The following is a 16,629-nucleotide window of genomic DNA, read 5'->3' on the forward strand; positions in this document are numbered from 1 at the left end:
ATTTCCTATAGTACAATACCATTCCACTACAATCATATACCAACACAGCTTCTTCAGTCATTCCTCAATTGACGGACATTCCCTTGATTCCCTATTCTTAGCCACCACAAAGAGCTGCTATAAATATTTTTGTACAATTTTCCCCCTTTTCTCTTTTTCATGATTACTATTGTTAACTGTTTCCCTCTATCCTATTCCCTTCCCCATGACATTTACTCTAATATCTATATTCTTTCACCCTATACCTCTTCAAAAGGGATTTGCTTCTTTCTGTCCCCTCCCCCAATCTGTTCTCCTTTCTTTTGCCCCTCTCTCTTTATCCCTTTCTCCTCCTATTTTCCTGCAGGGTTAGATAGATTACTCTACCCAATTGAGTGTGTATGTTATTCCCTCCTTGAGCCAGTTCTGATGAGTGTAAGATTCATTTACTGCCCTGCTCCTCCCCCATCTCTTCCCCTATACCACAAGCCCTTTCCTATTTCTTTCATGTGGGATTTCACCCCATGCTACCTCTGCCCTCCCCCTACCCCAGTGCATTCCCCTCACCCCTCAATTTTGCCCTAAAGATTTTATCATGGGACAGCCATGTGACAAAGTGGACAAATCATCCACCCCGGATCCAGGGGGACCCCAGTCAAAACCTGGCCTCAGACACAAGACAGTCACCTAGTGCATGACCCCAGGTATGTCCCTCAAATCCAATTTTTTATGGTTTTCTAGGGTCTTGTATTTAAAAGTCAAATTTTCCATTCAGTTCAGGTCTTTTCATCATGAATACCTGAAAGTCCTCTTTTTTCATTGAAGTTCCATTTTTTCCTCTGAATGATTATTATCAGTGTTGCTGGGTAGGTGATTCTTGGTTGTAATCCCAATTCCTTTGTCTCTGGAATATCATATTCCATAGCCTCCTTTAATCTCGTGCTATCCTGACTGGGGCTCCACAGTACTTGAATTCTTTCTTTTTGGCAGCTTGCAATATTTTTTCCTTGACCTGAGAGGTCTGGAATTTGGCTATAATATTCTTTTCCTTTTGGGATCTCTTTCAGGAGGTGATCAGTGGATTCTTTCCATTTCTATTTTACCTTCTGCTTCTAGAATATCAGGGCAGTTTTCCCTGACAATTTCTTGGAAGATAATGTCTAAGCTCTTTCCTTGATCATGGTTTTCAGGAAGACCAATAATTTTCAAATGACCTCTCCTGGCTCTATTTTCCAGGTCAGCAGGTTTTCCCAGAAGATATTTGACATTGCCCTCTATTTTTTATTCATTTTGGTTTGCTTTATTGTGTCTTGTTTTTTCTTAAAATCAGTAGTTTCCATTTGTTCAATGCTAATTCTTAGGCAATAATTTTCTTCAGAGACTTTTTATATCTACTTTTCCATTTGGCTTTTCAAGCTGTTGAGTTTATTCACATGAGTTTCCTGCATCACTCTCATTTCTCTTTCTATTCTTTCCTCTACCTCTCTAGATCTTCCCTCTATCTCTCTAACGTTCTCTTCAAAGTCCTTTTTGAGTGCTTCCATGGCCTGAGACCAATTCATATTTTTCTTGGAAGCTTTGGATGCAGGAGTTTTAACTTTGTCATTATCTTCTTCTGAGGGTGTATTCTGGTCTACCTTTCCTCCAAAGAAACTTTCGATGGTCTGCTGTTTTCTCTGCTTGGTCCTCTTGGCCATCAATTTCTTGGCTTTTTACTCCTTCTTAACATGTAACACTGCTTCCAGGATGGACTGTCCTGAGCTACAGCATGGCCCAGGGGGTGATTATGCTTGTTCTCAGCTTGCCTGGCCTGTAATTAACTATGGCCTGCTTTCTCTTTAACTGAGAAGCAGATGTCTGATTGAAATCTGATTCTCTATGTTTAGAAGCTTGGCGTACCTGTGCCCCTCCTCCACTGGGTGGCTGCTGCTCAAGTTTGCTTTGCTGATTCAGAATATGGGTACCCTGCCCTGGTTCCAGTAGAGACCGCAGCTATTCCCCCCAACCACTGGACCCCCTCACTGGTCTGCAAGCTGATCTTCAGAAGAAGCAGCTGAAGATTCCAAGGCTCTGAAGGTGCTGCCTGCCTGAGGCTGGTCTTGCAGCACACACGGGACTCCTCTCTCAGCTTGAACAGAAGGTGATCCCAGTTGCCTAATTAAGCTGTTTTTGACTGGAAAATAGTCTCCCTCTGTTCTTATGTGGGTTATGCTGCTCCAGGAGTTGTCTTATGGCATTATTTTTTGGAGAACTTGGATGGGTTTGTTGGGAATGGGAAACAGCCATTTATCCTCCATCTTGGCTCCCCCCCCCCAACTCCTTCACTTTTATTTATTGATTCTATAGTTTTCTTACTTTCACTTTTATTAATCTCTCCTTTAATTTTCAGAATTTCCAATTTGCATTTAATTTGTTTTTTAATTTCTTCTTTTTCTAGCTTTTTAGTTGTATGCCTAATTCATTGATCTCTTTCTCTACTTTATTCATGTAGGCATTTAGAGACATAAAATTGCCCCCTAAGAATTACTTTGGCTGCATCCCATAAGTTTTGGTATATTGTCTCATTATTGTCATTCTCTTGGATGAAGTTATTCATTGATTCTATGATTTGTTGTTAAACCCACTCATTCTTTAGGATGAGATTACTTAGTTTCTAATTCATTTTTGGTCTATCTTCCCATGGTCCTTTATTACACATAATTTTTATTGCATATGCCCAACTTTTCCTCCTCTACCACATACTCTATGATCCAGTGATTCTGGCCTCCTTACTCAAAATATTACATCTCCTAGCTCTGGGCATTTTCACTTGCTGTCCTCCATGTCTTAGTTTCTCCCTCTTCATCTACACTTCTTAGTTTCCCTGGTTTAGTTTCAATCTTACCTCCTATAAGAATTCTTTTGCAGTTCTTAATCTTAGCACCTTCCTTCTGATACTAACCCCAATTTTATTCTGGATACATCTTTTTAGTACATAGTTATATTCATGTTTTATCTACCTTTATACTGTGAGCTTCTTGAGGGCAGATGCTGGTTTTGGTCTTTCTTTGTATCACTAGCACTAAGCACAATCTGACATATTTCTGTTGTTAAGTCTTTTTCATTCATGCTATATATTCTATACATCTTTCATACATTTCTGAGATAATAAAGATATAATCCATTATTGATATTACTTTAGAAAGCCTGATTGTTCCTTATTAACACCTTCTTTGGGGGTACTCTCAAACCGTATATAGATAACCCTACTAAAAAATGTGTATAGTTGGGAGAGTAGACATATGGGTAAGTGACTGTTGATCATTTGGATCACTTTTTGAAATCAGTAAGGTCTGAAATTATTTTCTACACATTTCAAATCTTTCCTTACTTTTCCAGTCATTTTTCACCAGTGTCCAACTTTTCATGATCCCCTTTGGGGTTTTCTTGGCAGAGATACCAGAGAGGTTTGCTCTTTCCTTCTCCAGATGATTTTACAGATGAAAAACTGAAGCAAACAGGGTTAAGTAACTTGCCCAGGGTCACATGGCTAGTAAGTGTCTGATGCCAGATTTGAACTCTCAAAGTTGAGTCTTCCTGACTTCAGGCTTGATGCTATTGCTACTGCACCATCTAGCTGCCCATCTGATACATAGTGGGTGGTTAATAAATGTTAGTTGACAGTTGATTACCAAAAAAAAAAGCATTCAGAACAAAATGCTGCCTCATGCTTTTTAATAAGATATATCCCATCCTTACATCAAAATTCCTTGAAAGATGTGACAAATAATCCTCTTAAATAATAAAACATCAGATGAGAAACCTGGAAATGTATACTCACCAGAAGTATTTGCCACTGTGATGTATAATATCTAGAACAGAGACCTAGTCAAGGAGGGATTCATGGTGGATAGTAAGGGCCTCCAGATGTTCCTATTTGCAACTGATGCTGTGGCAATGGCATCAACCCCCAAGAAACATTAGAAAGATGTTTGTCTTATATATCTACACAGGAAATCCTAAATGGCCAAAGAATAAGTATTGACCAGATTTCAATATGCATATGAATGGATACCCTATAGTAGTTGATCAACACACACACACACACACACACACACACACACACACACACGTGCACATCTGAATCAGACAATAAAGATAGTTGATGAGCTGGCTGTAAAGTTGAAAAGGGGGGAAATAGCAGGCTAGATTGTATTTCAGAAATTGGAAAAGACTTTTACTGACCTCAGGCTTCCCATAACAAACAAGGTCAATCTTCTTAAAACATTTGACCAGTGTAGCTGTATTTTAACCAGACATGGAACACCACAACTGTTATTTTATTTAGTTTTTGCTTTTTTCTCAACTTTTTATTTTTTATTTAAGAGTATTTTATCATTTCCAACTACACATAAAGACAATTTGAACATTTATTTTTCAAAGATTTGAATTCCAAATTTTTCTCCTTCCCTTTCTTCTCCCCCTTCCCAAGATGGCAAGCAATCTGATATAGGTTATACATGTGCAATCATATAAAATATATTTCCCCATTAGCATGTTGTGAAAGAAGAAACAAAACATAAGGAAAAAACATGAAAAACCAAAAAAGTGAAAACAGTATGCTTCTATCTGCATTTAGACTCCAAAGGCTCGTTCTCTGGATGTAGTTAGAATTTTCTATTATGAGTCCTTTTCAACTGTGTTGGATCATTGTATTCCTAAGAAAAGATAAGTCAACATAGTTAATTATGACACTATGTTACTGTTAATGTGTACAATGTTCTCCTGGTTCTGTTCACTTCACTACTCACTTCATGCCTTTCCAGGTTTTTCTGATATCTGCCTGCTCATAATTTCTTACAGCAAAATAGTATTCCATTCCATTCCTATACCACAACTTGTTCAGTCATTCCCCAAAGGATGGGAATCTCCCCAATTTCCAATTATTTGCCATGACTGAGCTGCTATAAATATTTTTGTACATGAAGGTACTTTTCCCTTTTCTATGGGATTTTTGAGATACAGACCTAGTAGTAATATGGTTAGATCAAAAGCTATGCACACTTCTCCCGGACCCCGCCGGCCTGACACCTCCACGCTCGCAGTAGATCTGCTCGAGACTCCTCCACAGTGGGAGGTCAGTGCATGGGCCCCATCAGGTCAGCCAGGCCTCTTTGCACGGATGCCCAGGACTACAAGATGATTTCTGCCAGGGGCACCCATTGCTCAGGGAAGACTATCACAGTCACAGAGGGAAAAGCCTCCAGAGAGGACAGAGCCGGCAAAACTCACAGAAGAATGTGCTGAAATCATCTTCTAACCAAGAATGGCTTGGAAGGTCAGAACGAGGGAGCTTCTGTGCTGATACAGGAGTCGGGCCCAACCCCACAGTCACCCTGACACTGATCCAGTCTCAGGAAGTCCTCACCAGAGAAGGAGACCCCCAGAGCCTCTGAATCAGCTGAAGCACCAGTGTCATCTGGAACTAAGCTCATAGTCTGGTGAGAGGGCTGAGCCCGGGCAGGGGAGAGACTACAGGGGTCTATGCTGGTGCTAAGGCAGAACTTGGATTTTACACCCCTACTGAGAACCAGGTGGTAGGCTCCAGTAGAAGTGGCCCAGGTGGAAGAGGGGCACAGGCTCATTGGAGCTAACAACCACAACACACAAAGTTGGTTGATTGGCAAGTTGGTCTGGGGTCATCTAGGACCAGGAAACATGACAGGCAAGGGAAGAACCTGATTCTCCTTACCACCTGTGACTTCTTAAGCTTGGGATACTACAGCCTGGAAACAGTGCCCCACTTTAAGGAGCTAAAAGTCTAGTAAAAGAAAGGCAAGATGAGCAGACAGAGAAAGGTGAGGACCATAGAAAGTTTCTTCAGTAACAAGGAAGACCAAGGGGCACCCTCAGAGGAAGATGTCAACATCAGGACCCCTATATCTAAAGCTTCCAAGAAAAATACAAATTGGTCTCAGGTCATGGAGGTGCTCAAAAAGGACTTTGAAGATAAAATTAGAGAGGTAGAGGAAAAAATGGAAAGAGAAATGAGGGTGATGCAGGAAAGACATGAGAAAAAAGTCAACAGCTTGAAAAGTCAAATGGAAAAGGAGGTACAAAAGCTCTCTGATGAAAATAATTGCCTAAGAATTAGGATTGAACAAATGGAAGCCAGTGACTTTATGAGAAACCAAGACACAATAAAGCAAATCCAAATGAATAAAAAGATAGAGGGCAATGTGAAATATCTTCTGGGAAAAACTGCTGACCTGGAAAATAGGTCCAGGAGAGATAATTTGAAAATTATTGCTCTACCTGAAAACCAAGATCAAGGAAAGAGCTTAGATATCATCTTCCAAGATATTCTCAGGGAAAATTGCCCTGAAATTCTAGAAGAAGAAGCTAAAATAGAAATTGAAAGAATCCACCGATCACCTCCAGAAAGAGATACCAAAAAGAAAACTCCTAGGAATATTATAGCCAAATTCCAAAGCTCTCAGGCCAAGGAGAAAATATTGCAAGCTGCCAAAAAGAAAGAATTCAAGTACTGTGGAGACCCAGTCAGGATAGCACAAGATCTAGCAGCTTCTACATTAAAGGACCAGAGGGCATGGAATATGATATTCCAAAGGGCAAAGGAAATGGGATTACAACCAAGAATCACCTACCCAGCAAAACTCAGCATTATCTTTCAGTGGAAAAAAATGTGACTTTAATGAAAAAGAAGACTTTCAGATATTTGTGATGAAAAGACCTGAACTGAATAGCAAATTTGACTTTCAAATACAAGACCCTAGAGAACCATTAAAAAAAAATGGAGCTGGGGGACATACCTGGGGTCGTACAATGGGCGACTGTCTTGTGTCTGAGGCCAGGTTTTGGCTGGGATCCCCCTGGGTCCAGGGGTGATGATTTGTCCACTGTGTCACTTAACTAGATGATAACATCTTCAGGGTTAAATTGAGGGGTGAAGGGAATTCACTGGGGGAGGGGGAAGGGCAGAAGTGAAATCCTACATGAAAGTAACAGGAAAAGGCTTGTGGAGTGGGGGGAAGAGATGGGAGAGGAGCAGGACAGCAAATGAATTTTGCACTCCTCAGAAAAGGGTCAAAGATCTTAAACTCATCAGAGCTGCCTCAAAGAGGGACTAATAGACACACCCAACTGGGTGGAGTAATCTATTTAATCTGGGCAGTAAATGATCCTAACATTCATCAAAATTGGCTCAAAGACCTCAATCTCATTAGAATTAGCTCAAGGAGGGAATAATGTACACACTCAATTGGGTGGAGTAATCTCTATAACCCTGTAGGAAAATAGGAGGGGAAAGGAATAAAGAGAGAGGGGCAAAAGAAGGAAGGGCAGAGTGGGGGAGGGGATAGACAGAAGCAAATCCCTTTTGAAGAGTGATAGGATGAAAGAAGATGGATAATAGAATAAATATCATGGGGAAGGGAATAGGATGGAAGGGAAACAGTTAACAATAGTAATCATGAAAAAGAGAAAAGGGGGAAAAATTGTACAAAAATTATTTATAGCAACTCTTGGTAAAGGCTAAGAATTGAGGGAATGTCCATCAATTGAGGAATGATGGGAAAAGCTGTGTTATATGATTGTACTGGAATGGTCTTGTGCTACAGGAAATGACAAACAGGATGATCCCCGAAAAACCTTGAAAGACTAATGAACATTGATGTATAGTGAAGTGAGCAGAGCTGAGAGGACATTGTGTGTATTGACAGCAGTATTTTTCAGTGAGTAATTGTGAATGACTTAGCTACTCTCAGCAGTGCAATGATCCAAGACAATCCCAAGGAACTAATGAGGAAGCTTACTATGCACCCCTATAGAAAGAACTGATAAAAAGAATACTTGTGGATTGTACATATATAACCTGATTGCGATCTTGTGGAGGGGGGAGGAAAGGGAGGGAGGGAGGGAGAAAAATTTGGAACTCTAAATCTTATGAAAATGAATGTTGAAAACTACCCTTACATGTAAATGGAAAATAAAATAAATGTTTGTTGACAGAGAGGACAGAGCCTCTCAGAGCCACCACGAAGGTGTCTTACCTGGCTCTCTGGTTCTTCTGACTCCTATCAGAAAAAAAAAAAAAGCTATGCACAATTTTATTGTCCTTTGGGCATAATTCCAAATTGTCCACCAGAATTGTTGAATCATTTCATAACTCTACCAACAATGCATTAACATCCCAATTGTCCCACATCTTCTCCAACATTTATCATAGCCAATCTGATAGGTGTGAGGTGTTACCTTAGAGTTGTTTTAATTTTCATTTCTATTATCAATAGTGATTTAGAGCATTTTTTGATATGACTATAGATAGCTTTGATTACTTCATCTGAAACTTCCTATTCATATCCTTTGACCATTTGCCAATTGGAAAATGACTTGTATTCCTATAAATTTTACTTCATTCTCTACATATTCGAGAAATAATGCTTCACCACAACTTTTGAAGAAACAAAGATTAACAAGCATCACACAGAGGTCAATGTAAAGGCAGTCTTAGGAAGATGTAATATATAAAGTCCCAAAACTCTTAATACAGTTTAGTGATATTAAAGCTTAAAAGTGTACTAAAACTTTTTGACCTCCCCCATATAACCCATAAGAAATGCCAAAGAAGAACAGGCATAAAGAATGTCATCAAAGAATCATAAGACAGAAAGAGATGGAATAGTCATGCGGTGAGGGTTGGTGGGGTAGTGGCCAGAGTACCCCATTGGCACCCTCAAGATCTTGAGAGGTATCAAGGAATGTCCCCGGAATTATAGATAGTCCTCCTGTAGGAAGCTTTTGGGAGGATATGAACTAGTGGTGCACAAGGTGGGGTGGCATGAATGGGTTGAGATTGACAATGCTGTAGGGAACTCCTAAAGCAATTATATTACAGATCCATTTAAGAGAGAGAAAGAGATAACAGAGAAACAAAGAAAGAGAGAGGGAGAGAGAAAGGGAGGAAAGATGGAAGGAGGGGAGAGGGAATAGGGAAAAAACTGTTATACAAAAACAGAATCTGATTTATTCAGCTTGGTCCTAGAGAGCAGAACTAGGAACATAGGATATAAGCTACAAAAGGATAAATTCAGGCTTGCAGCGAGGAAAAAATTTCCAAGCAACTGGACCTCACAAAAGTGAAATGGATCACCTCAGGAGGAAGTGAGTTCTTAAACAAAGACAGAATGAGCACTTTAAGGAAAGTCTGAATGTAGAAGTGATTATTTTAGGTATAAGTTGAATTAAGTATCTTTTGAGGTCACTTCCAAATCTGAAATTATGTGTTTCCACAAATGAATGAAAAAAATCCATTACTGTAGACAAAAATTTAACCCATGCCCTTTTGGTGAACAGAACTGAAGTCCTCAGCAGTGAAAAAATAAATTCTCTTAAAATGCTATTGCTTCCTTCTGTCATACCTACAATTGAGATTACTAAGATTTCAAAATTGTTGAATATCCCCAAGGATTTTATGAACACCCTAGACTCTTTCTGTGTCATACTTAGCCCCTATGCCAAAAACATACCATGCATTCAATTTTGTGATAAAATGAACAGCTGAATTGTCTGACTCATAAAATCTCAGTTAAAAGGGATCACAGGGGCCATCAAGTTCAATCCATATCTAAATAAGCATCTCCAACCAGTGGCCATCCAACCTGTGCCTGAAACTCTTAAATCAAGACAAATACTATGTCCAAACTCAGCCCATTTGAATTTTTGATCATTCTAAAAGGGAATTGGCCATTATAGTCCTGTATTCATCCAAAAGAGAGAAAACAAGAAATCAAATCTATTTTTAATATGACCCAATTAAAGAAATAATTACATGTTACAAGGTTGAAATTGGGAATGGACACTCTCTTAACTGTCTCTCAGAATGTTCAACTTCTTTAAAGGCACAAGTCAGATGCTACCACTTACATATGACCCTCCTCCACCCTCAATCCTCATTTACTATCACTCATTTGAAATTATTTTTTATTTATTACTTTGGATATCTATTGTATGTTTTCTTATTTGCAAACTTGCTATCTCCCTTAGCAGACTGTAGGTTCCTTGAAGTCAAAGACTAGTTTGCCTTTATCCTTGTATCCCTAGCAGTTAGCATAGTAGCTTGGACATAGTAGGCAGTTAAGAAAACCTTGCTGATTTGAATTAAGTTGTTGTGTTTGTTATTGGTGTTGAGTTTGACTCACCAAAACTCCATTTGGTGTTTTCTTGGCAAAAATACAGGAATGCTGTGCCATTTCCTTCTTGATCATTTTACAGATGAGGAACTGGGGCAACCACGGTTAAGGTACTTGCCTGGGGTCAAACAGCTGGTAAGTTTCTGAGGTCAGATTTGAACTCAGGTTCTCCTGACTCCAGGGCCAGGGCTCTATCCACTGTACCACATAGAGGACCTGAAATTAAATTGACTAACTTTTTATTTTAGTACAGGGTCTTGTAAATTACCTTTTATACATTAGCAGAAATTCATACATTTGCTCACTTTCTCATCTTCATTTTTACTTCCTCTTGAGGAAACAGTTGATAAACTTAGATTTTAAAAGTTGAGATGTATGAAAGGTTATCATTATAACTGAGGGACTGCAATATGCTCAGTGAATTTCACGTTATTTTTCTTCTATGAGGCAAGTTCCAAAGAGATATGGCTGAGACACAGCTGCTGTATTGCTTTTTCTATATCATTTTTACTCAATATCACATAAAGATTAAAAGTAAACAAACGGGCAAAATAAATGACACCCAGGGTACACAAAACCTTGCTTGTGGAGGCTGGTTGTTAGCAAGGGAGAAAAGACTTAAGACATACAGAAGATAGCAACAGGATTTGAGAATTAATTCATCTCTTTCCTTCAGCACTTTCCCTTTTAAAGGTCTATAAAATAATCCACTATTTGCAAGTATTTAACCATTTACACACTAGATAGGCATGGTCCTGAAAAAAAAATGAGATCAAATGCTAATTTTCCCACATGTTTATCCAGCAGTGGTTGGAGGCAGGGCATGTTTGACTAAAATGAAGGAGGGGGAAGCTAGCTGCTCTTTCTTTCTGGCTCTGATTCACCTGTGGATAGTGCCACTCTTTACCAGGTCCTCCTATAGAGATCCCAATGAGTATGGCTTATGACTTAATTGATTTTTTTTATTCTACATCTCAAGGAAAATGAGGTTCTTTTTAAAAATGTTTTATTTTATTATTTTCAAGTTACATATTACATATAAGGATAGTTTTTGACATTTGTTTTCACTGGATTTTTTGTTCCAAATGTTTCTTTTCTCCCTCGCCCCCTTCCCTCCCTCCTCCCCAAGATGGAAAGCAGTCTGATATAGGTTGTATATGTAAAATCACATCAAACATATTTTTACATTAGTCATCTTGTGAAAGAAGAATCAGAGCACAAAGGAAAAACCTCAAACAAGAAGGGGAAAAAACAGTCCAAAAGTAGAAACAGTATGGTTCAATCTTCATTCATAATTCACAGTTCTTTTTTTCTGGATGTTGAGAACATTTTCTATCACAAGTTCTTTGAAACTGTTTTAAATCGTTGCACTGCTGAGAAGAGGCAAGTCTATCCCCATTGTTCATCACACAATGTTGCTGTTACTATGTACAACGTTCTCCTGGTTCTGCTCCTCTCAGTAAGCATCAGTTCATATAAGTCCTTCCAGTTTCTCTGAACTCCTCCTGCTCATCGTTTCTTATAGCACAATAGTATTCCACTACATTCATATACCACGATTTGTTTAGCCATTCCCCTATTGATGGGCATTCCCTTGATTTCCAATTCTTTGCTACCACAAAGAGAGCTGCTATAAATATTTTTGTACATGTGGGTCCTTTTCCATTTTCTATGGTCTCTTTGGGATACAGACCTAGCAGTGGTACCACTGGGTCAAAGGGTATAAACAGTCCCATAGTTCTTTGGGCATAGTTCTAAAGTGCTCACCAGAATGGTTGGATCAGTTCACAGCTCCACCAATAATGCATTAGTGTTCCAATTTTTCCACGGCTTCTCCAACATTTATTATTTTCCTTGTTTGTCATTTTAACCAATCTGATAGGTGTCGGGTGATAACTCAGAGTTGTTTTAATTTGCATCTCTCTAATCAATAGTGACTTAGAGCATTTTTTCATATGGGAATAGATAGCTTTGATTTCTTCATCAGAAAACTGCCTGTTCATATCCTTTGACTATTTTTTCAATTAGGGAATGACTTATATTGTTATAAATTTGATTTAGTTCCCAATATATTTTAGAAATGAGGCCTTTATCAGAAATGCTGGCTGTAAAAATTATTTCCCAGTTTTCTGCCTCCCTTCTAATTTTGGATGCATTGCTTCTATTTGTACAAAAGATTTTTAATTTAATGTAATCAAAATCATCCATTTTGCATTTCATAATATTCTCTATCTCTTGTTTGGACATAAATTGTTTTCCTCTTCATAGACCTGATAGGTAAACTATTCCTTCCTCTCCTAATTTATCTATGGTATCAGCCTTTAAGTTTAAATCTTGTACCCATTTTGACCTTATTTTTGTATAAGGTATAAGATGTTGGTCTATTCCTAGTTTCTGCCATACTGTTTTCCAGTTTTCCCAGCAGTTTTTGTCAAATACTGAGTTGCTATCCCAGAAGCTGGAGTCTTTGGGTTTATCAAACAGTACATTACTAATGTCATTTACAACTGTGTCTCCTGTGCCTAACCTATTCCATTGATCCACCACTCTATTTCTTAGCCAGTACCACATAGTTTTGATGACTCCCACTTTATAGTATAACTTCAAATTTGGTATGGCTAGCCCACCTTCCTGTGCATTTTTAAAAATCAATTCACTTGATATTCTTGACTTTCTGTTTTTCCAGATGAATTTTGTTATTATTTTTTCTAGCTCTATAAAATAATTTTTAGATAGTCTGATTGGTATGGCACTGAAGAGGTAAATTAATATAGGTAAAATTGTCATTTTTATTATATTAGCTCAGCCTATCCATGAGCAATTTATATTTTTCCAATTACATAGATGTGATTTTATTTGTGTGAAAAGTGTTTTATAATTGTGTTCATAGAGTTCCTGGGCTTGTCTTGGCAGGTAGACTCCCAAGTATTTTATATTGTCTGCCATTATTTTCAATGGAATTTCTCTTTCTTTCTCTTGCTGCTGAGTTTTATTGGTCATGTATAGAAATGTTGATTATTTATGTGGGTTTGGAAATGAGGTTCTTTGAACTTGCTTTGGGAAGAGAAGTTACCTGAGGTCATTACCTTTCATTTATTAAATCATCTTCTATGCAAAATCTTCTAGCTCATCTTGTGTTGAGGGAGGTCTATATTTACTTGTTCTTGTCTACTTTGAGAAAACTATATCAATATGTCAATAAAATCTCTTTTGTTCAACTCGAGCTCCCAGCTGTCCCCAGTGATTAGAAAGAGAATCTATTTCTTTCTATATATCTGTATACCTGGATGATTATATCCTCCCTCTCATGTGTATTGTATCCTCCAGGGACACCCATAAACATTGGGGGAAATGGTTTCTTTTTAAAACACAGAACATACAGAAAATGAATAGACCCTTTAAGAAATGGAGATTGGATATATAGGCTTAACACAAGAATCAGAAAAGTATACAGGACAGGAAAATGGGAATGTCCCCAAGTATTCATTCATTCATTCTTTTTTTTTTTTTTTGGCGGGGCAATGCAGGTTAAGTGACTTGCCCAGGGTCACACACCTAGTAAGTGTCAAGTGTCTGAGGTCAGATTTGAAGTCAGGTCCTCCTGAATCCAGGGCTGGTGTTTTATCCACTGTGCCACCTAGCTGCCTCCTCTATGAGAAATTTAAAGGGGGAAATCACTTCCAGATGTTGGATGGTATGGAAAAAAAATCAGAAAAAATCTTTGTGGAGAAAGTGGAACCTGGATTTTGGATGAAAGGAGGACAACAGGATTGATAATGGTTTGGTTAACCTAGTCTAGGTATGGAGAATGGTCCAAGACAGAGATGGGAGAGAACGTAAGAACAGAGGAATATAAATAGTCCAGTTTGACTAGAGCATAGAACTTGCAAAAGGGAGCAGTATTAGACAAGTTGAAAAAATAGGTTGGAATCAAATTATAGAATCTGTGAATTGCTGGGACAAGTTTGTGTTTTATTTTATAGGCAAAAGTTTTGTGGAAGCCTCTGAAAGCTTTTGAGCAGTGCCTACTTTGTGCCAAGCACTATACTAAGTGCTTTACAAATATCCTCATTTAATCCTAACAACAACCTTGTGGTGTAGGTGCTCTTTTATCCCCATTTTTCACTTGAGGAAACAGGAAAACAGGGGATAAATGATTTGCACAAGATCACATAGCTAGTAAGTATCTGATGCTGGATTTGAACTCAGGTCATCCAGACTCTAGGCCTGGGGCTCTATCCACTGCACCATTTAGCTACCTAACTTTATAAATAACTGTAGGACTTAATTTTTCCCAATTCTTGAGCTGAGAAAGCAACACTCATTGAAAAACTTATCTGGATTACATTTCCCATAATTCATGCACAAGTTTCCAACATGTCACAAGACAAGGACTCTTATTGGCAAAGGGTGATTTACAAAATGGAAGGCTTAAAAATACTGGGGCACTTGTCAAATGATAGAAGTGTGAGGAGACACAAAAGAGACAAGATTCATAGATGCAGCTGGAGGGTGGGGAGAGAGGAAGGCTACGTGAAGAGCCATAATTGGATCAAGATGACTCCAGAGCTGGGGGCAGCTAGGTGGCACAGTGGGTAAAGCACCAGCCTTGGATTCAGGAGAACCTGAGTTCAAATCTGGTCTCAGACACTTGACACTTAACTAGCTGTGTGACCCTAGGCAAGTCACTTAGCCCTCATTGCCCTGAAAAAGAAAAAAAAAAAAAGATGACTCCAGAGCTGAGGCAGGAATTGTGGGAAAGAAAATCCAAGAGATCGAAGATACTGAATACTACTTAATGCTCAGCTTTTGACTTCTAATGTGTCTATGTCCCATCCATGAACATCCATATCCTTCCATGCTGGGAAATCAGAAAAATTAAAGGGGAATCCAAGCATAACTTTCTCAGAAGTTTCTTAATTTCCTTCTTTGTTTTGTATCATATCTTAAATAAAATGGGTTTGCTAGTGTATTGTGTATCTCCAGCTTGTATCATGAATTGCATAAGCAACTATAGTCGCCAAATCAACACTGAACCTGCAAGTATTAGAGGGATGCTACAATCTGTGAAAGAATTATGCATAATTTTAACATAGGCATAGGAGATACATTGCTGGAGCAAGAACTTTAAGGATATATTTTGCTCTCCCAAGTTGACTGCTTTTTCATAATTAAGCAATAAATGCATTGGGATCTTATATTTGTCCATATTTCTCAGTCAATTGTATGATTTAAAAGATATCTGCAACAGAAAATCATTTGCAAAGCCTATCTGTACTTTCTTCATGTTTCATTGTGAATACTTTGGACATGTGCCTATATCATTGTCATAAGGAATTTTAGAAGTCAAAGAATAAGAATAAAGGTCAATATTTGTTTATATCTTCAAGGTTGCTTAAAAAATAAACCAGCTGCAACATTTTTACCAATTTTTTGTTCTCTCCTCCTCTTTGAGATATTTTGAAAGTCATTCCCTAAGGACCTTCTAAAATTGTATCACCTCCATTATGGACTTTTTTCTCTTTGAATATGGTCAAGTCCAACTCTTATTCCTAAATTCATGTTCTTTAGTACATTTCTACTTCCTCATATAGTGTATTGGATACTGAGTTATTTGTGCTGAGTCCATTATCAAAAATGATGAGAATGTGGCACCACAGAAAGGTTGAAAAGGTCTATTCAATGTGTTTCTATTCCTTGTGCTCATTCTAGTTTTATCTATAAATGCTCATGCAATGACTTGACAGAGTTGGATCCTCCAGCAGGAGAGGAAAATGAGTTTAGTCATTTTCCTCTCCATTGCTTTTCATTATTTTGTGAGGTGAAACTGTTTATACTCTTCCATTATCTTTCTCGGTAATATTTTGTAAAGGAGATTGTTCTCTAAAATGGTGCTTTCCTTGGCAGTTATCACTATCTACTTGGCAAGAAGTTAAAAGGGCTTTTCTCCCCCCCTCATTGAAGTGGTTTCTGGGTTCTTTTGGCTTCCTCATTGTGACAAGTGTTTTACATCATATTTCTCTAACAAATAATAATAATCAATCTGTACTTTCATCTATTTCCAAATTTCCAGAATCAATTGCTAACTATGGAAAGATTCATCACTAACACATTGGCATTAGGTGATAAATTGTCTGTCCATGGCAATCAAAATGGCCTTCAGATTGATGTGACTTATTTCCATTCATACAGTGATGTTTGAATCATGACAGGAAAAAAAGACACAGAGACCTCAGAATCATAGAATTTTCAAACAATTTTTTTCATGCTTACATAAATGTTGGTTTTCTTAACTGAGAGATCCTTGCCCAATGAGTGATGTGTCAACATTCTATGGGAGGAACTTGATCTGATCAATATTGACATTCTTACTCTAAATTAAACAAGAGGAAATAGAAAAAGGGTGAATCCATATAGAAGGGTGGCCCAGAGGTTCTCTTTAGAGGGGCTAATAAGAGAG

Source organism: Dromiciops gliroides, chromosome 1 (assembly GCF_019393635.1).
Source record: "Dromiciops gliroides isolate mDroGli1 chromosome 1, mDroGli1.pri, whole genome shotgun sequence".
In the NCBI taxonomy this organism is placed as follows: domain Eukaryota; kingdom Metazoa; phylum Chordata; class Mammalia; order Microbiotheria; family Microbiotheriidae; genus Dromiciops; species Dromiciops gliroides.